The sequence below is a fragment of the Brienomyrus brachyistius genome, unplaced genomic scaffold (assembly GCF_023856365.1).
Source record: "Brienomyrus brachyistius isolate T26 unplaced genomic scaffold, BBRACH_0.4 scaffold27, whole genome shotgun sequence".
Lineage (NCBI taxonomy): Eukaryota > Metazoa > Chordata > Actinopteri > Osteoglossiformes > Mormyridae > Brienomyrus > Brienomyrus brachyistius.
The window spans coordinates 145,185-166,421 of record NW_026042306.1 but is presented as its reverse complement, the minus strand read 5'-3'; the positions used below and the strand labels follow the sequence as shown (position 1 = coordinate 166,421).

Below are 21,237 nucleotides of genomic sequence, written 5' to 3'. Positions count from 1 at the left end.
GACTCACAACTGAGCAGCAATGCACATTTCGAATTCCATCATCAACATCAGGCAGATGACAAGACTGTTGTGGGTCTCATCAATAAAAACGGTGACTCAGCATACAAAGAGGAAGTGTGATGACTATCGGACTGCTGCAGAGCCAACAACCTGTCTCTGAATGTTGACCAAAGAGATGGTTGTTGACGTTAGAAGAACACAAAACACAGAGTGACCACTCTCTGCTGCACATCGATGGCTCATCTGTGGAGATCGTAGAGAGTACCAGATTCCTTGTTGTCCATCTGGCGGAGAATCTCACCAGGTCCTTCAACATCAGCTCCATAGTAAGGAAAGCACAGCAGCACCTCTACTCTCCACGGAAGCTCAGAAAAGCCCATCTCCCATTCTCACACTCTATTGGGGAACTGTTGAAAGCACCCTGAGCAGCTGCATCACGGTCTGCTTTGAGAACTGTGTCGCCTCAGATCACAAGTCCCTACAACAGATAGTGATGACAGGTGAGAAAATCATTGGGAGTATCGTGTTAGAGAAATATGTACTTTTTTTATCATCATTTTGCTAGACGCTTAGAAACAACACCCTGCCGCAGCTTGATCTTAATTGAGCAATAACACGTCTCAAGAACTGTCGCTTGAATATTTCCACCCCATATATGGTGACAAACAATGTTCAATGTCAGTTGCATATCCTGTTTGTGTACCTCAATAAAAGACACTGCGAGGGGAGTTACTCTTTCGAAGTTGGCTGAGTTCGACTGAGAGGCTGACACCTCGAGGTCAGGACCGGGCTTCCCTTTGTAAGGAAAAGTGGTAAAAATGTCCCAAGGTTCTTGGTTGATCATTTGAATGCAGACAATGTTAGGAATTTATGATCATGGGGGAAGCCAGGGAGAGAATGGGGGTTCCAGTTGGCACCACTATGGTGATAAGGATAAGATAAGGTGATAAGAATTGAATTACAATGATCATAAAAGTCTCCACCCTGTCCTGTCCCGTCCCTGTCTCAGGATCCTCACACTCCAGGGGGTCACTCTTTATATGTAAATTCACTCACAACACCTACACACAACACCTTGGTGGGGAGGGCCTTTTTGGGTATAAAGGGGGGTGAAGAACTGTCTTCAATTTGTATCTGAGCTGCCTTTCAGTACCCGGTGTGTCTCTACACTGTATTACATTGTATTATTTTTGCTGTTCAATAAACCATCATTTTGCTGAAACTGCGGAGACTCTGCAAGTGGATTCCCTACACCTTGCAGCAAGTAAAACGTCATCACAGCTGTCTGTGTTGTTCTGTGTTCAGAGACTGGTTTGTTTCCAGCGCATCTTCAGAAGAAGATAACCCTAACATATCTCTCCCCTCCATCACAGATATTCACACCACACACTGCATCCGCAAAGCCACCACCATTGTGGATGACCCCACCCACCCCTCACATTATCGTTTCACCCTCCTGCCTTCTGGAAATAGGTCCCGGAGCATTCGGGCCTTCACAGCCAGACTCAAACAGCTTTATCCCCCATGCCGTCAGACTACTGAACTCTCAGGGACTAATCTGATACCACACACACATACACTCATTAACACACTTTATTATTTAACTACTATTTTTTATCTTATTGTCGCCATGTTTACAGTTACTTTTATTTATTTTTATTGCTACCTCATTGGACAACCAAACTGCGCCTTCTCAGTACTGGGTTTACTGTGCTGTTTGTGCTCGTTGGTGTCAGTTGTCCTCTCTTTTTGCACTGTCCTGCAATGTTTGCACAGTTTTTGCTCATTATGCACCATACAGTATGTTGCTAGGTTGGTATGTGTTAGTCTTCTGTTAATTTAAGTAGCACCTTGGTCCGAGGGAAACAGTTTCTTTTGTAACTGTACTATACTCAACTGTGTAAAGTTAAAAATAACATTAAAGACCTACTTGACTTTTACTGAACAGGTGCTAAAGTGAAATTACTTGCTTCTGGGAAAGAACTCCAGCTGAAATTCTGTACAACAATTATGGGAGACATATGGGAAGGACGCGGTGTCAGACCTGCCCCAGTGGGACGAATGTGGTTTTCCTAGTAACAGCAGCTTCAGTCCCAATCAGATAAGCCAGATGCATCTGAAATTAGAGGAACGGGATCAGACTGGTTGCTCAGGGACTAATGTGGTAGAACTAAAACAGAGACAAATTGGACGGTGTTTCAATTGTGGGAAAATGAGACAAAGCAGGCAGAGGAGATGCGGGTGGCAAAGAAGCATGAGATAAGGAATGCAGAGAATGTGGATGAGGGTGAGACTCCTGTGAAAACTGTGTATTGAAAATTAGGGCCATAGTATTGTCATCCATCCTGTCAGGGTATGGAAATACACTGAGGGTAAATGGCCTAATGCAGGAAGTGTCTTAATCCTATAACATCCAGCTGATTCAGGCTGTGGGGGACAGTGTAGTACTGCACTCTTCTGGCTGGGACCTTGAATAAATGAATGAATGTTACATTTATACAGCCCTTTTCTAAGATACACAAAGAGCTTTACAGAAGCACTGGGGAGCCACTTCAACCCAAACGTGAGGCAGCAGGAGAGGGGGCCCAGGCAGAGAGAACAGCCAACAAGACGGGTGCTTCCACAGACAGGACGGGGGCCCCGGCAGACCAACGCTGACGACTCCTGGGACCAAGTCAACAGAGCAGCTGTCGTCATTGTGACTCACCCTCATACATCCATCCATTGTCTAAACCGCTTATGCTACTGGGTCGCGGGGGGTCCAGAGCCTATCCTGGAAGGATCTGTGCACGAGGCAGGGAACAACCCAGGACGGGGGGGCAGCTCATTGCAAGGCACATTCACACACCATTCACACACACATGCACTCCTACGGCCAATTTAGCAAGAGAGAACATGCAAACTCCCCACACATGTGACCCAGGCGGAGACTCGAACCTGAGTCCCAGTGGTGGGAGGTAACAGTGCTAATCACTGCACCACCAAGCAGCCCCACCCTCATACATGATTTCTGATTCTTGATTTTAATCCCCTTTTCTGTTTTTGGCAACATATAAAGTGCTGTGAATGTCACTGTCAGATTGTCATATCATCCTCCAGTTGTCCCTTGTCACCCTGGATGCACATTGAGTGTTTGCTAAATATTTTATCTTGTAGTGTTCCTGATTTTTTCCTGTGTTTTAATTTGCAATTCTCAAATTTCATGACTGGCATCCGTGGGGACGATTAATTAAACCTGTTAACTCTGCACTTCAATTTCAAACTGTTGGTAACATGTGTACATATTTTTGTCTGATCTTTTCACCACCAGGTGGCGATATAGCAACTCCAGAGTTATTGATGGCTAGAACAAAAAAAACACAGTAACACAGAGGTGTAGCTAAAAATTCTGGGCCCCTGACAGAATGTCACCTTGCGCCCTCTGTCGAATTTTACATTCTGTGAAAGAGATTTGTTGAGCCATCTTCCAATGTAATCCAATCCAGCTCTTTATTTGAAAAGCACTTTAAACAACCTTATGGACCAAAGTGCTGCACAAAGGAATAAATAAAAACATTCACACACTTAAAAACGAAGTAAAAGAAATTTAATAAAAACCAAAACATTCAATGTGAGTAAAAGGCCATTAATAAAAATTTAAAAAAATCAATTAATTAATAAAGAAAAGGCTAAGATTAAAATAAGATTTACTATTAAAATTAACATCTCACAATGTGTCAAAGGTGAAGGAGAAGAGATTAGAAGAGATTTAAAAACGGACAGAGGGGATTCCTCTCTAATGTGAAAAGGCAAGTCATTCCACATTTTAGGAGCTGCGACTGCAAAGGCTCGATCCCCTCTAAGCTCACGCTGAGTCTTAGGAACCGTCAGGAACAGCTGATCAGCTGACCTGAGAGAGCGGGTGGGGGTGTAAGGGTGAAGCAGCTCACAGAGGTCAGATGGAGCAAGACCACTGAGGGCTTTAAAAGCAAATAACAGAATTTTAAAATGAATCCTAAAATGTACGGGCAGCCAGTGGAGTGAGGCTAAAATGGGGGAGACATGCTCATATTTCCATGTGCGGCAGCATTTTGAACCTTCTGGAGGTGAACAATAGTGGAGCCTCTAACCCCAACATAGAGGGCGTTACAGTGGTCCAAACTAGTAGTGACAAAAGAGTGGATTACTGTCTCAAAGTGCTGCCTAGAAAGAATTGGCTTTATTTTGGCCAACTGCCTCAATTGTAAAAAGCTTGACTTGACAACTAACCTTATCTGAGTGTCAAACTTAAGGTTGGTGTCGACTTTAACCCCTAGGTGTGTGATGACTGGTTTACAATATTGTTCCAAGGAACCTAAAATTACAGTGGAGGTCAGAGGAGTGGAGTTACCAAAAACCAACACTTCTGTCCATTACCTCCCCACTTCCTTGTTAGTTACAATATTTGTTCTGCATTACTGTACTGCTTTGGAGCCTTTTGATATTAAGGTGAATAACACAGGTGAAAAATTAAGGTGAAAAAAGAGACAGATGCATTGACAGCAGTCGTGGCCACACTTTGGACTGGGAGTGTAAGAGCAAAGGAAACTGAATCCACTATGTTCTGTCCTGTAAATTTTTATTAAACACCACATGACACACATACGAGTCCTGTTTTAACTTTCAGGGCTGATGGTCTGCAGCCTGGCTTGTGTTCTACAGTGCAGCGCAGGTGCAGTCACTGTGCTGAGCCCGGCGTTATATTAATGACGCAGCCTTTCACACTGACCAGTGAGAAATAACCTTGAAAATGACTGTGCTCTTTGTGGTTCTCCTTTTTTCTTACCACCAAGCAAGAGACTAAACATATTTTCTACTTATCAGTTATCAGAAATCAGAAATGTCATGCAGTAATCAGAGGTTAGACAGCAAGAATGACTTTTGTATTTTTATCTTTTGTCAATCTTTTATCCAGCGACTACTAATTCTCATCGGGGTCTGGAGAGGGTGGGACCTGTCCCAGGAAGCACAGAGCACAGGCCTGCATGGGATGCCATTCCACACAAGCAAAAACAATTAAGATGGTCAGATTTGCCTCACTGTGTGATTTTGACTGAAAGATGAACTAAGCACAGTCTTGTGTGTATAAAAATGCGTAGATTCATTTAACTTTAACAATGAGATTCAGCAACATGACCTTATAGTGTTAATGATCGGTATCTTACTGGTATTAACTGAATTATGCAAAATTCTACATTATTCTATATTATTGCACCCAAATTGTTCATACTGACTAAATGTAATTACTGACATCCTGGACATACTGCTTTTTAGGTTTGAATTTAAAATGTTAGTAGACAAATTCATGCTGTCAATAACATCTCACTTGCTCACCCACTTTTAGATAAAAATACCCTTTGTGGTTTTTCTAGTGAAGCAGTGGGCCTGAGCTGAGGACCTGATGGTTGTGTGGTTTTCGCTCACTGAGAAGAGAGACACAAACACCCTGCTCTCAGTCGGTCAGTCTTCCTGTAAAATGCAGAGGTGAGACTGCTAGTGGAAAATTACTGACTGCAGCGTCAACAACACATATAAACAGCAGCACAAACAAAATGTTCCACAAATGCAGGACATCTGTATGCTTACAGCACACATCAGACACGCTGACCCTCAGCACTGAGCTCCTCCAGGCTCTGTGCTCTCCCTCTTCTCTTCAATTTCTACACAAATCACTGCTGCTCCAGTGAAGATCCTGAATTTTGCAGGTGATACTACTGTGTTTGCCATCATAACTGAAGGTGATGAGTCTGCCTACAGACTGGAAGTCGTACAGCTGACCATCCAGTTCTGAACTCACATTATCCCAAATGTCCACATGCTTAGACTCCTCTCATCATCAGGGAGGAGCGTCCCTTGGCACTGTAGAGTAGATGGATGATCATGAGAAAGACCTTGGTGTGTATGTTGATGCTTCCATGTCCCATTCTCGCCAGTGTGGGGAAGCAATAAAAAAGGCCAATAGGATGTTGGGGTATATCTCCAGGTGTGTGGAGTTTAAGTCAAGGGAGGTAATGCTAAGATTATACAATTCCTTGGTGAGACCTCACCTAGAATATTGTGTGCAGGTTTGGTCACCATATCTTAAAAAGGACATTGTGGCCTTAGAAAAGGTGCAGCGTAGGGCCACAAAAATGATTCCTGGTCTTAGAGGAATGTCATACGAGGAACGGTTACTTGAGCTAAATCTGTTCAGTCTCAAGCAAAGGAGATTGAGGGGGGACATGATCCAGGTATATAAGATTCTAACAGGTTTGGATGCTGTTCAACCAAATAGTTACTTCAGCATTAGTTTAAATACACGAACTCGTGGCCATAGGTGGAAATTAGCGGGAGAACATTTCAAGCTGGATTTAAGGAAGCACTTCTTTACGCAGCGTGTAGTCAGAGTATGGAATAGCCTTCCTGATAATGTAGTGCAAGCTGAATCCTTGGGTTCCTTTAAATCAGAGCTAGATAAGATTTTAACGACTCTGAGCTATTAGTTTAGTTCTCCCCAAGCGAGCTTGATGGGCCGAATGGCCTCCTCTCGTTTGTATAGTTCTTATGTTCTTATGTTCTTATGAGAGCAGGCTGATAACAAGGCTGTCATCAATTTTATGTGACACCTCTCACCCCCCCAGCAGACTATGGAGGCCCGTAAGGGCAGCTCCTTCAGTAAGAGACTCAGACACCCGGCGTGTGACAGAACGGTACCGCAGGTCATTGGGCCCCACAGCAGTCAGGCTTTATAATCTGCACTCTGCTCATTGAACTTTTCCCCTGTTCACTGTCTTCTGATACAGTTTCTATCTGCTGCTGATCTGCAATATTGTTCCTCCTTATTCACTGATGTGCAGTGTTGCATTGAGCCAGTGCATTATGCCCTGTGTGGCAGCTTCCTTTGGGAGGCTAATATCTGGCACATGAGCAATAATGTTACATGCAATAGGATTGTGTATAAGTTAAGGATTGTGTATAAGTTAATTTTAATATTCCTATAATATTCCTCTGTATGTAATATATTCTTATTTTTTGTTTCTATTATTACCCTATATTTATATATACATCCATTTATTTTACATTCATAATGATGTTGTTTGTTGTTTTGTGCCCCACTGCTCTTGTAACAAGCCTCAGTCTTGACTCTCCCTTTTAAGGTCTTGGCCTTAAATCACACTCGATATAGGTGGTGTCGTCCCCATCACCCTGACCAGGATACATGCTGTAAGATTAATGGATGGTGTTTATCTGTGTGATGAAAAAGAATGTGAATAAAACAAAAATGTACCATTATAAATGGGAGCCCTAGGATGTGTGGTGGTTAGAGATGTGGACTGATGAGAATTTTGCTTTTCTAAAGTTCTGTTGTGAAAACTGTACATTCCGTTCCATGTACAGTAGTGATATGTAGCAATCATGTGCTCCAGTCAAATGTCCAGCTGCATGAATAATAATGGTGGCTTGTTTGGATAAAATAACTTAGGCTGAATACTTGAAAGCGTGACCTGGGTGAGGTAGAGAGGAAACAGGGTCTTACAAGAAGCAGATATTGTTCTGTCTGTGTGGTTTTTACTCTTTGCAAAGTGAGTCCAGCACAGTGCAGTCAGTGGGTCAGTCTTCCTGAGCTGCATCTAACCAGTGGAAACATCTGCAGCACTGCAGAGAAGCACTCAGCAGACAAACAAACCCAAACAGCTTACAGCTGTATGTCACTTTTGGACAGAGGTGGACAAAGTACACAACTTCACTACTTGAGTTAAGTATAGATACTCCTCGTCAAATAATACTCAAAGTTTTTCAGTTAATTTTTTACTTCAGTTAAAGTACTGGAGTATTTGCATCTAAAAATACTTAAGTATTCAAAAGTACATTATGTTTTAAATGCAAGACATTTTTCAGAACCTAATGACTCCTGAACACCCCACTGAATACACTGACTGGCTTGTACATCTTGTAGAATAAAAAGCTTGTGGAATATGATACAATGACTATAGAAACACAACTGACATAACAAAAGTACAGCCATTGTCATTTTCATCTTATTTAACACCCCCCACCCCACTCACACAAAAGAGCATGGTAGTGTTCTTACAGAGCCGTAGCAGTGTGTGTGTGTGCATGTGTGCATGTGTGTTTGTGTGTGTGTGTGTCTATGTGTGTGTGTGTTTGTGTGTCTGTGTATGTTTGTGTGTGTGTCTATGTGTGTGTATGTTTGTGAGCCAAGTAACAAGACAGGGAGCAAGAAACAAAACTCCTCTTTCTTAATTATCCACATCGTTATTAACGACACAGGTATATATACAGGTACATATACAGGTACATGTATATACTCAAAAATACATCCAGAACACACAATTAAATGAAAAACGTAATTTAAGAACACTTGAAATTTTCATTCAGTTTCTTTCATCTGTTTAATATAATCGATCAGTCCCTGTGCGTTTGCCCCAAACCATTCAGCATGGTACACAAGGGAGACAAGTAAGCATGTGTGACATCAAAGAACTGATTGCAGCAACTCAGCCTTTCCACAACATTAAAGCCGCTTATTCCCCCCCATGCCATGAAGAAATAATCTCTGTGGCTCCCCTCTCCCCCTCCCTCAGCCCCCAGTCTGGCTTGAACATTTGCACTTCCAGTAAAAATGCGCCCCAAACACACTGACACCAAACTCAGCACCGGTGCTCCGTAAAATCCCGTGATTCAGTCTCAGAAGCACTGGCTCCCCTGCCCTCCTCTGAACATTATTAAAGCTACACCCTGAACACTCTGTGTGACTGACATGAATGAGAAGCATCTTTATTCATAATCTCTGTAGCGGAGGTCAGAATACAGAGTGTCATTATTCCCGTCTTTCTTCTGTCTCCTGGGTTTTGGCTTCTTAAGGTTCAGGGCAGCGTAATTCAGTGTGTCCTCGTCATGGCACTGTGGAGACAAAGATGGCAGAATTGGATGGATCAAATCGGTTTGCTATTACCTATTTTCACAAATAGCACTTAAAATGCTGATCCCAGGATGGAAATCAGTCTGAGGTTCATTTGTTTTACTGACGATTTGTAATTTGAAATATTTATTACATACTTGCTTGCGTGACCATTCCACTTTTGATATATCACTGTTCTTTTCATCTGTTTAAAATATATAACACATCAATATATTATTTAATTTCGCACGGTATCATACCGTGGTCAGATAACATTCCGAATTTTCAAGCAATCAACATCCTTTTTGTCTCAAAAATGAAAGTAAAAATGACTTCTGTCAATTTAAGTGTGCATGTTTGGATACGTGTCATTTGTTCTCATATATCATATATAATAAAATTGCTATAAAGGAGATCTTGGTAATAAAAGTTATTGATATGCAACTTATTGCAACATGTATATTTCAATAGATTTTGCAAAATATGAAAGATATAATACAAAAATGTAAATCTTACAGTACAAAAAGGTTTATATAAATAAGGTGAGATTTAATAATGGATTTTAAAACTGTATTACCTGCAAGAGTGGTTTTAATATGAAAATGTTATCTATCATAAAACAATTTTATATTTCTATAATTTGTTAAAATCTACATTTTGTCCTTCTGAGTGCATAAAGCCGGGCAGCGTACCTGCACAGTGTGTACAGGTCAGTTTACATCTTATACAAATGAGAGCAACGTTCAGAATAATGCTGCAAGATAAAACTATCAGCAAGCCAGAGTGAAGAGGATCCAGCAGCTTCTGAAAGCCTGTAACAAAGAGATAGATTTCAGCATAATGATATAGAGACACATTTCCCATTTGCTTACATTACATTAGTTAAAGATCAAATCGATAACACATTACAGCAGTTGTTTTGTAAATAGTCCATTTTTAACATGAACTTCTAGTATTTTGTATTTTAACAATTTATATTAATATTTGAAATAATTATTAAATTAGGCTCCGGACCCCCCGCGACCCAATAGGATAAGCGGTTTGGAAAATGGATGGATGGATGGATATTAATATTTGAAATAATTATTAAATTAGGCTCCGGACCCCCCGCGACCCAATAGGATAAGCGGTTTGGAAAATGGATGGATGGATGGATAATTATTAAATTAACATCTGTGTAATTTAATTTAAGCACTTAAATTAGAAAATTCATTACATTAAAAAAAGAAATAAATGTCTTAATAGCAGAATAAGCTAAATAAAACTTTGAAGCAGATATACTCTCCACACTGGGTGCTACCATCTATATCCAGCTGTGTGCCGTTCCCAAACAGCATCTCCCCACACTGGGTGTTACCATCTATATCCAGCTATGTGCCGTTCCCAAACAGCATCTCCCCACACATGGCCACAGCGCAGTAGTAAGTCCCAGCATCGGAGAGGCTGAGGTTCCCCTTGGGGAGGCTGTAGACGCAGCTCCGTGTAGGAGATCCAGCCTCAGGGCTCTTCTCACACTCATCACTGCTGTTTCCAGGGCTGTAAATGACTCCAGGAAGGGATTCTCCTGATCCATGTCTGAACCAGTAAACACTGTGTTCTCCTGCACAGCTCCCAGTCTCTATCGTACACTGCAGGCTCACAGAGTCTCCTGGCTGCAATGTGTCAGACACAGGCTGCTGTACCACAGTCCTGCTGTTGGAGTCTTTACCTGAAAAGCAAAATAGTCATGATGACAGCCCTTTGAGAATAACAATGGAAAATACAGATCCTCAAAAATTGTTCTTACAGATTTTTGGGAACTGAATCGATGTTCTTCTAGCCATCCAAGAAATCAGTAACTTCTTGGAGAACAGCTGACATTCTTCTCTCTTTTTATTGTATTACTGCTTATTAGTATATATCAGGTAACACTATACATTAACTGCACCTACATAATACCTAAATAAAAATTATATGATAATAACAAACATTATAATCATATAATGTCTTGTATTAATGTATGAAGGTAGATGAATATAATTAATTTCAATTCAAAGAAATGAAGTGTGTAAAGTGTACTTTATATTTTCATGATTTTCGTGACTTTACATTTGGTTTATGTTGCCCCTTTTCCACAGGAAGGTATTTATTGTTTTTGCATATTTAGCTCTTGATGTGTTTTGGTATTTTTGAGCATTTTGCTGTAGTACCTGCATAATTTAATTCAAGAGCCGAAGAGCTGTTTGCCCATTACTAGTTTGTCTATCTTTTAACATTAAAGAAAAAGTATACATAGTAAAAGGAATTACTTGGTTTCGTAGTTCCTCCTATTTATTTTCTTATGCACACAAAAGTAAGTTTTTCCGTTCAACCATAGCACTACAGCGAAAAGCAAAACGTCATGGCAAATACAATTATGCTTTATTCCAATACACATTGCTAATTTTTCATTATTATTACATTTATTCAGCATAATATCTTCAAAGGTTTCATGATTTAATTTGCAATCTTCTGGCCTGAAATCTTTTCCTGCTACACTGAAGACTCTCTCAGCGTGTGCAGAGAAAGCTGCAGCCAAAGGGTTGGCATCCTCTGATAAACATGGTTGGTTCAGGTATCGGTGACATTATGTGAACCTTTCATGGCAGGAATAGGGACTAGTTTGACTTTTGATGCAGGAAAAGTGTTTGGGACTGTTAGGTTGAAGAAACAGTTGTTAATCATTTCTGTATGATCAGCAATGAGTGTAAATATATATGTATACGTTATTTCTTATCTTCTAGCCACATACTCTTAGCTATTGTACTCTAAGTAGGTGGTTAACAGCTGCCTACTTAGATAAGAATCTCACTTCCCTCTCTTGCGCCCCCCATTGACTATAAATAAAGAAGACAAGGGGAACCACCCTTTGTAACACATTCTGCTGTAGTTTGCATTGCAGAGAGTGTGGGTACCCTTGCAAGTAAAACTGTAACCTGTGTGTGTCTCATAAATGTGGAGTTGGGGTGGAAACGCCGGGCGCTTTCCCCAACATAGAATTTGGTCCTTCGAGCCGGATCCGAGGAACCCCGAAGACGTCTCCAGTACGCCGAGAGAAGCGACACCGAAGTCTGTCGACAGCCACTCGAAGTCGGGTGCAAGAAAGACCTGTGATGTGAATTCGTCATCAGGCCGGTGGTTAGAACTGCGCTCGACGTCTGGTGATGTCTGAAGGACCTCGGTGACGGATCAGAGAGCACACTATACAGGTGAGAGATATGGCACCTAAGTGAGTAGGTGGCCAAGTGAGAGATACGGCACCTAAATAAGTAGGTGGCCAAGACATGCATGTGGTTGAGGTTAGCCGAAATTAACCGGGAGAGAAAGTAGGCGTTGTTGGAAATATATACAGTGTTGTATGTGGATGTGTTTTTATAGGTTTTAGATTAACCTACACGATCCACCCTAAAAGCAACAACATACTGGTGACTGAAGGATCAAGGACGGGTTTCATCCCTGAAAACTAACACCGCTGCTCTAATAGGGAGCAGTAGAAGGCCGTGTTAGTGTCCTCCTGAGGTCTCATGCCAGAGACTTGCTTTTAGGATTTTTTATTTTTTGTAGTGTATCCATTAAAAGGTAACAATGGGGAAGAATCAAAGTAAACAAATGGAACTAGAGGGAGATGAGAAGTTTATGGAAGGATATAAGCCAGGATCAGGACAAATAAGTAGTCAGAGATGGAGGAAAAAAACATGGGTTTGAAGGAAAACTCCACACTCCAGATATATTAAAATTACAGGGAAACTTAAAACTGGAGATGTTACAGACTACCAATAAGAAAGAAGGTAAAGACAGAAAAAAAGAATATGTTTTTTCTGATGCATGGTTAGAACAGAGTAAATTAAGAGATAATAAAAGACAGCAAAAAAAGGGAAATAAGGAGAAAAAATTACAGGCGACTTTAATTACACTAGATGAGGAGACGGCAACAAAATCTTCTGCCGCTCCAGTTCCCTTACTGCCCCCACAAATTCCAATGATTGCGCCTGCACCAGTTCCAGCTGTAAATAGACGACAAATAGGAGGAGGGGAATCATCTCGAATGATGACCCGAGGGTCTAACCCTTCTCTGTATCCGTTAAAGGATCTGGAGACAAGTAAAGTACGCTGGCATCCAAAAAATGACACAGAACAGGAAGACTGGGAGAATGATTTGGTGTGTCCACTCGTAGAAGTGGCAAATCCAAATCGAGGCCCAAATAATGCAGGACCCGAAACTATGTTAGTATATAGACCCTGGACCGCTGAGGATAGAACAGCGGCTTTAAAAGGAATACCCCCGGTTGAAGAAGGGGTACCCGAGTTTTGGACTGCCATCCTAGAATTACAAAGTAGTTTTCATTTGAACGGCAGGGAAATGTATAGATGTCTCAGACAGTTGTTTACCCATAAATGGGGACGTGTAGCGGGAGACTTCACAGGACATGGTAATAATGATGAAGTCTTAGCACATGACTCGCAGGAACTCATACAAGCATTACGAGACTTGCGAAACAGGGTAGAGACAGCCTTCGTAAGACGCGCAGACTATGGACGAATAGCGCAATGTAAACAAAAAGATGGAGAGGAACCTGAGGATTTTATGGATAGAATGAGAGTTGTATTTAGAGGAAACTCAGGGATCCCATTTGATGAAGAGGCAGTAGGAGTGTACCAACAACAGCTAAAACGAGCTTTTGTCGCAGGCCTAAAGCCCGAATTGCGAAAATATCTTGACAAACATTGGGTACATCAGAATACTGGTTCAGTCCAACAAGCACTATAATATGCTCAACACGCGCAGAAAGCGCAGAAACAGGAAAAGACAGACACAATATTCAGCGCCTCAGAAGTAGTAGCGCTAGTGCAAATGAATCCTCCGGGGAGGGGAGGATTCAGAGGAAGGTCAAGAGGCCGAGGAAGGGGGAGAGGTGTTTTCAGAAACAATTACAGGAATTCGTCTCAGCAAGATAACATTTGCTGGACATGCAGGAAACCTGGACACTTAGCTAGGAATTGTAGAGTAGGGAAACAACCATATAACCCAAACTCCATTGAAAACAATGATCAATGACCCCCCTCGGAGGCCCCTGTTACCGACACCATCCGAGGCAAAACAGAGGTGATTTTAAGAAAGGAAACGGAGGTCACTTTACAAGACCTTTTAGATAAGGAAATAGATTTACAAGCAGTGTGTCAGTTATTAGCAGAAAGGCAGTGGGAAACCTTGCCAAGTCGGAAGTTAGTCATAAACGGCAAAGTATATGAATGTCTGTGTGACACTGGAGCATGTAGGACTGTCCTAACCTCCAGTCCTCCCGGAGTCACATATTCTTCATCAGTCATAAATATAAAAACGGCAGGAGGTCAGACAGACAGACATCAGTTAACAAACCCAGTTGCAGTAAAAGATAAGGAAACTGGACTTGAATGTCAAGCACAGGTGTTAATAAGCCCTTCTTGTCCTGTTAACTTGTTAGGCCGAGACCTTATGGTACAAATGGGCATTAGCGTGGTTGCCACAGCCACTGGCATGAAAGCAATCGTAAATGAAGAAGCTTATGTTGTGCAAGGAACCACAACACCACAATATTACTGGTCTCTGGACCTAGGGGGAACTGCACAGACACGAGAATTATTGCGGAAAACTAGAGAAAAGCAGTCCCCTAGACAGGCCCAGTTCATGCCTGACGATGCCTTACACGTCACTATGTGGTACAAAGACACCCTTGGACCAGATTATGTCTATGACAAAACGTTTCATGCCCTCCAAGACACTTGTATTACCTTACAACATATGTATGTTAACCCCACCACTGGGTTTTCAGCAGCCTCAGTCATTTTATCTAACAAGCAACAGGCTGTATTTAGAGAGAGAACACCACACGTATCTCTTTCAAAACCACCCCAGATGCAGTGGAGAGATGTAGAGATGTTCTTACGAGATTCTATGCACAGTTACAATGACTACCAACCCGTATCTGGCTCCTGTTGGAGCTATGATGAGAAACACAATGTGTGGCGGTTTCCTTTGGGATGGAGAGTTCAAACCACTCCCACCACACACTTAAAGGACCCAACCTGACAAATTTTTTCAACCCTGGAGGAGGGATCATGTCCAGATCTAGATCGCCTCCCAGAAGGGTTGTGGTCGTCCTCCCCCACTGATGTAGGGCTGGTAAAGGGGTTTCCACCTTACAAAGTAATTGTGAAATCAGAACACCGTCCGGTAGTTAGGCAATACCCATTAAAACCTGAAGCAGAAAAAGGTATAGCCCCTGTAGTGCAAGACATGTTAGCATCAGGAATATTGCGAGAGGCTCCTGAAGCCACTTGCAACACTCCTATCTTTCCAGTCCAGAAGGGACATACAGGGAAATGGCGCATGGTGCAGGATTTAAGACCGGTTAATAACATAGTGCAACATGCAGCACCAGACGTGCCTAACCCACACTTATTGCTCAACTCATTGACTCCTGATAAAAGCTACTTCTCAGTAGTGGATCTTAGTAATGCATTTTTCTCAGTACCATTGCACCCTGATTCTCAACATTTATTTGGATTTACCTATAAAGGGAAAAAATATACATATACTAGACTCCCTCAGGGATTTTCTGAAAGTCCACATGTATATACCATGGCCCTTAGATACTCTATGAGTACCTGTGAAATACCATCACATAGTCAGGTATTACTATACGTGGATGATATCTTAATAGCAGCAGATTCAGAACAACATTGCAAAGAAACTACCCTAACTGTACTTCAGCATTTATACAATACTGGACATAAAGCTTCTAAACAGAAGTTGCAGTATTGCAAAAAGACAGTTGTCTATTTAGGGCATAACCTTTCACAAAAAGGTCGCTCGCTGCTAGAGATAAGGAAACAAGCTATACAGGAAGCACCTAAACCACAGACTAAACAACAGATGATGTCCTTTTTAGGGCTCTGCAATTATTGTAGAGAATGGTTACCAGATTATGCTTTTCTAGTTCAACCTTTGCAAAATTTAATATACGGGAAGGAGATGACTCTAAAGGACAAAATACAATGGACTGAGGACGGAGAAAATGCTTTTACAAATTTAAAAAGAATGTTGCAAACCAATGTGACCCTTGCTCTACCAGATTATCAACAACCATTCACCCTATGTGTAGATGCTAATCAAGGTTATATGAAAGCAGTATTAACACAGCCATTCGGAGCAAAAGAGAGACCGTTAGCATTCTATTCAAAACGATTAGATGCAGTAGCAGCTGGCTTTCCACAGTGTTTACAGGCATGTGCAGCTGCTGCAGAAGCAGTAAAGGTATCAGCAGAATTGGTACTTTGTCACCCCCTCATACTTAAAGTTCCTCATTCTGTGTCTCTAATCTTGTTGCAGACACCGCTTCCATTCTTAACACATACAAGACATCTTACCTTAGTGTCACTTTTGCTCTCACAACCTAACATTGAACTTCAGCGGTGTGGCCTATTGAACCCTAGCACGCTCCTCCCCACCGCAGAGGATGGGGAGCCACATTCTTGCAAAGCAACAATAGAAGAACAAACAAAACCAAGAGCAGATATTCTGCAAACTTTTATACCAGGATCAGAAGTTGTTTATGTAGATGGCTCAGCATCAAAAAATGATATGGGAAAAAATAAAGTTGGGTATGCTGTAGTTACATCTACTGAAGTGTTAGAAGCCAATGCACTCCCTTCTACTTGTTCAGCACAAGCGGCTGAACTCTATGCTGTGATCAGGGCATGTGAACTGTTCAAGAACAAGTCACTTACTATCTACACTGATAGTCAATATGTGTTTGCAGCTGTCCATCACCATGCAAGAGTCTGGAAAAATAGAGGTTTTAGAACATCACAGGGCACATCTCTTACTCATACAAATTTGCTACTTAGATTATTAGACGTTGTGCATTTACCGACTCACTTTGCACTGTGCAAATGCAAAGCACACCAGACTGATGACTCTGCAGAAACCGCAGGAAATAGTTTTGCAGATAAAACCGCCAAAGAAGCGGCACTGAAACAACCTACCTTATCAGTGGCAGACATTCTTTTTATAGATAGCGATGTGCTATGTGATGCACAGATTCATGCTCCTAAAATAGAAGTACAAAGTTGGATCAAAAGAGGAGCAATACAACGAGAGAAAGTTTACTATATGAATGACAAGCCCATCCTACCAAAAAATTTATACAAAACAGCTGCTTTGGTGAGCCATGGAAATACTCATGTCTCAACAGGAGGGATGGTACATATCATACAACAATATTTCTATGCTATAAATTTTTCTGATTATGCAAAACAATTTTGTAGGACATGCTTAATTTGTTGTAAACACAATGCACAAGGAAACATCAGACCAAAACGTGGCCAGTTCCCCACAGCTGAGTATCCGTTTCAAGTTGTACATATGGATTTTATTGAATTATCTTGGTCACAAGGAAAGAAATACTGTCTAGTTATTATAGACACCTTTTCTAAGTGGGTAGAAATATACCCTGTAAAGCATTGTGATGCAATGACCGTTGCAAAATGTTTGGTAAGCCATTATTTCCCTACCTATGGCATTCCTCATATTATAAGATCAGACAATGGGACTCATTTTGTAAATCAGACTATGTCCCTTTGCTCACAAGCATTAGGTTTTACGCTTAAGAATCATTGTGCGTATCACCCTCAGAGCGCAGGCTTAGTGGAAAGGACCAACGGCACTATTAAAACAAGGCTAAGAAAGACAGTGGAAGAGACAAAAAGGCCGTGGCCAGAATGTTTGTCTCTAGTAAAATTATGGATGAGAATAACTCCCACTCCTGCAGGATTAACACCTTTTGAAATAGTGTATGGTAGACCATTTCCCCTAGCAACTGAAATGAATGACATAGAAAAAGCAGACCGAGAAAATACGCTGGCCGATTGGATGCGTAAACTACTAACATCACAACAAAAACATAGCCCCAGTAGTCTGCCGGTAAATTCTGTTTCTACTCAACAGGATAACTTGCAGCCGGGAGATTGGGTCCTGGTCAAGGTCCTGTTGCGGAAAGATTGGAGCACACCTCGGTGGGACGGTCCTTATCAAGTCCTCCTTACAACACCAACAGCAGTAAAGATCGCAGAACGACCTTCCTGGATACACAAAAGTCACTGTAAACCCATCAAGCCCTTATCAGAGGCCTCAGCAACAGAGTAGCAGTGGAAGTCCGCTACAAAGGCACAGTAACCAATAGGGTGCTGTTGTCTCAACCCGGTGAAGAAAACAACTGAGCTGCACTCTATTTAGGATGGCCCTGATAGGGTGGGGATGTGGTAAAGTGACTCTAGGGGTCATTCTTGTTGTAGGACTTGTATGGTTGTCCTGGCTCTCACCAGCTCCATTACAGCACCTACGGCGATGGACCCATGATGACTTCCATCTACGCCCGTTGCCCGCTGACCACTCACATCCATTTATGCAAAACTACTGGTACCGATATGTACATGATACTGTAACAGCGAAAAATGTGACAAATTGCTATGTTTGTTCAGTAATGCTCACTCATAGTGAAGGACCTACGGTGTATGGCAGAGCTATGAATATCTTCTGCAGGTATAGGATATCAAAGTAATGTTTCACTTATATTTTCTTTTGTTTTTCATTTTATTTTTCTGTTGTTTTATTACTGTTATACCATGTTTGAAAATGTTTATTAATCAAGCTCTTAACGCTGCTTTTCGGACACGCAGTACAATGTTTCTCTCCCTTACCCAAACTATAGAGACAGAGCCTGTTTCCAGCGATGGCGATGAAGAAGACATATAATTCATAATGACGGCCGAGCCGAAAGCACCCGTGCAGGGCTCGGACCTGAAGAACCGGAATTAAATGTTTTCCAGGATAATGACAATGTGGTCTAAATGAAGGTTGTACCTAAAGTGCTTTTGCAACTTGTACAATGTTGATGCTTCTGATCATACTGTCATGATAAACAGGAGGGACTGTTAGGTTGAAGAAACAGTTGTTAATCATTTCTGTATGATCAGCAATGAGTGTAAATATATATGTATACGTTATTTCTTATCTTCTAGCCACATACTCTTAGCTATTGTACTCTAAGTAGGTGGTTAACAGCTGCCTACTTAGATAAGAATCTCACTTCCCTCTCTTGCGCCCCCCATTGACTATAAATAAAGAAGACAAGGGGAACCACCCTTTGTAACACATTCTGCTGTAGTTTGCATTGCAGAGAGTGTGGGTACCCTTGCAAGTAAAACTGTAACCTGTGTGTGTCTCATAAATGTGGAGTTGGGGTGGAAACGCCGGGCGCTTTCCCCAACAGGGACGTTTCTTAGGTTAGAAACTGCCGTCACTGCAGCCAACACTGACTTTTAAGGAGAGACACTCAGCTCTTCCTATGAGCAGATCCACCATGGTGCACAAAATGACAGTATAATTATTATTTTAGGTGACACTTCAAATGTTGCATTATTTCATTCTTTACAAAACGACATTTTTATAACAATGATGTATAACAATGTTAATGTGTTTATGTATAATTCATATTTAAATTAAAGTTCATATTTTAGTTAAAAGCTACACCTACAGTACGTATATGAACTTGAATTTGAATCCAAACCCTTTTTCGTTCTTCTTCTTTAAATTCAAATATAAATTTCAATGCCACAACCTGTTTTCAACCACAATTCAAATGTAATTCAGATTAACAAAATGAACTGAAATTCAAGTTCATATATGTATTCAAAATCCTGAATTTTAGGATACGTATTTGAGAATTTCATTCTCAAATCAGTTCTGAATGGTGCACATCCCTAGTTCATATGTTAAATCATGCATTTTTTTTTTCAGAGTGAATACACACTGACTGCTCAGATAAATAACGTCAAAAATAATTTTCTTTTGTTGCTTAAGATTTTTGCACAGTCCTATACTGTATATAACAACTCAAACATTTTTTTATGTTATTTGTTTTAAAGAGGCTGCAATGTGTAACATTAACATCTGTATAAAGAGAAGGTTAGGCTTTTGGCTGACAGCAAGCAAAATGCAACAAATTGTATAATAATAATAATAATAATAATAATAATGAATGATTTTTGTTTGATGTTTAGAAAAACATTTATGGAACAAAGCAGACAATAAGGTATCTTTGCTAATTTTATATTGACAAACAACTAAACTGTCAAAATTATTTTGCAGGGAATAATCTTACTGACATTATAATAAAGCAAATATGAAAATAGTTGGAATCTCATTTACCTGTGATTATGACAAAGGTTCCATTCCCGAAGGTGACCTCATGAAGAAACACAGCAGCACAATAATACACTGCAGAATCTGACGGCTCCACGTTAGAAATAGTGAGGTTAAAACTCCCCTCTGCATTCAGTAAGGAGTAACGTTTTATGCTTTTATATTCCTTGTAAAATTCACCAGGTACGTAGAGAAGTGCTTTCGCCATGGGCTGGGGCTTCCGACCAACAGCTTGCTTAAACAAAGTAACAAAAGTTGTTTCTCCTTGACAGAAGCATGTCAGGGTCACACTGTCTCCAAGCTGAACCCTCATCAGGTGACTGGGCTGAACAACATCTGTAGTCAGTGCAGTGTCTGCAAAAACAGAAAAACAAAAAAAATCATAATCAAATAAGACATATAATAGTAATCTAAATAACTATTAACTATGATGCAGATTAAATGGCCAAATTCCACTGATCACATCATACAGATAAATGAAAATATTAAAATCCCAAAATAATTTATATTATAGGGCCTTACTAATGAAAATGAGAAGACCAAAGAGTCTGAACATTTTTGTGCTTCCACTGTTTAGAATAAACTGCTCTGCTGCTAAGTGAGAGATCATGGTCGTGGTCGGGATGAAAGGGCAGGAAACAGAGAGGAAACAGAGAGACACACATCAGGCTGATCTGATTGGCTGTTCACATGGGAACTTAAGTAACAGTGAAAAAGCATTTTAATGTGCACTTACATGACGTTTATTAATTTACTCCTTAACATCCAGTTAAAATGAGAACAATTAGATAAACAGGAGCAGATACTGAGCATATAAAGTTCTTTGTACAGAGTGCTGAGATACTGTGGGAGAGCATTTGCTAATCATCTCTCTCAGACAAGCTCAGCACAGTATGAGTCTGTTATCTATCTGATATTAGACAGTCTCTCATACAGTAATAATAATTGATACTTTATTGGTCCCTGTGGAGAAATTGTCTTAACTTCTCTCTCAACTTGCTCTCTTTTTTTTAGAGTAAACAGAGTAAGTTGTCTGCGAAGGGCAGCCACCCATAGT

At 40.9% G+C, this 21,237-nt stretch overlaps 1 protein-coding gene and 2 long non-coding RNA genes across 3 annotated transcripts in view; 1 reads left to right on the top strand and 2 right to left on the bottom strand.

The window, feature by feature from the left end:
* The window catches only part of LOC125721049 (H(+)/Cl(-) exchange transporter 7-like), a 139,397-nt gene that overhangs the window by 63,426 nt on the left and 54,734 nt on the right, over window positions 1–21,237 (top strand). The gene's annotated exons all lie outside the window — the stretch shown is intronic.
* LOC125721054 (uncharacterized) lies at window positions 8,622–9,709 on the bottom strand. The gene is made up of 3 exons (XR_007385667.1): window positions 9,613–9,709; window positions 9,079–9,125; window positions 8,622–8,922 (listed from the first exon to the last, which is right to left on the bottom strand). It is a non-coding gene; the product is annotated as an uncharacterized LOC125721054 (long non-coding RNA).
* Window positions 10,463–20,768, bottom strand: LOC125721053 (uncharacterized). The gene is made up of 3 exons (XR_007385666.1): window positions 20,703–20,768; window positions 20,187–20,534; window positions 10,463–10,628 (listed from the first exon to the last, which is right to left on the bottom strand). It is a non-coding gene; the product is annotated as an uncharacterized LOC125721053 (long non-coding RNA).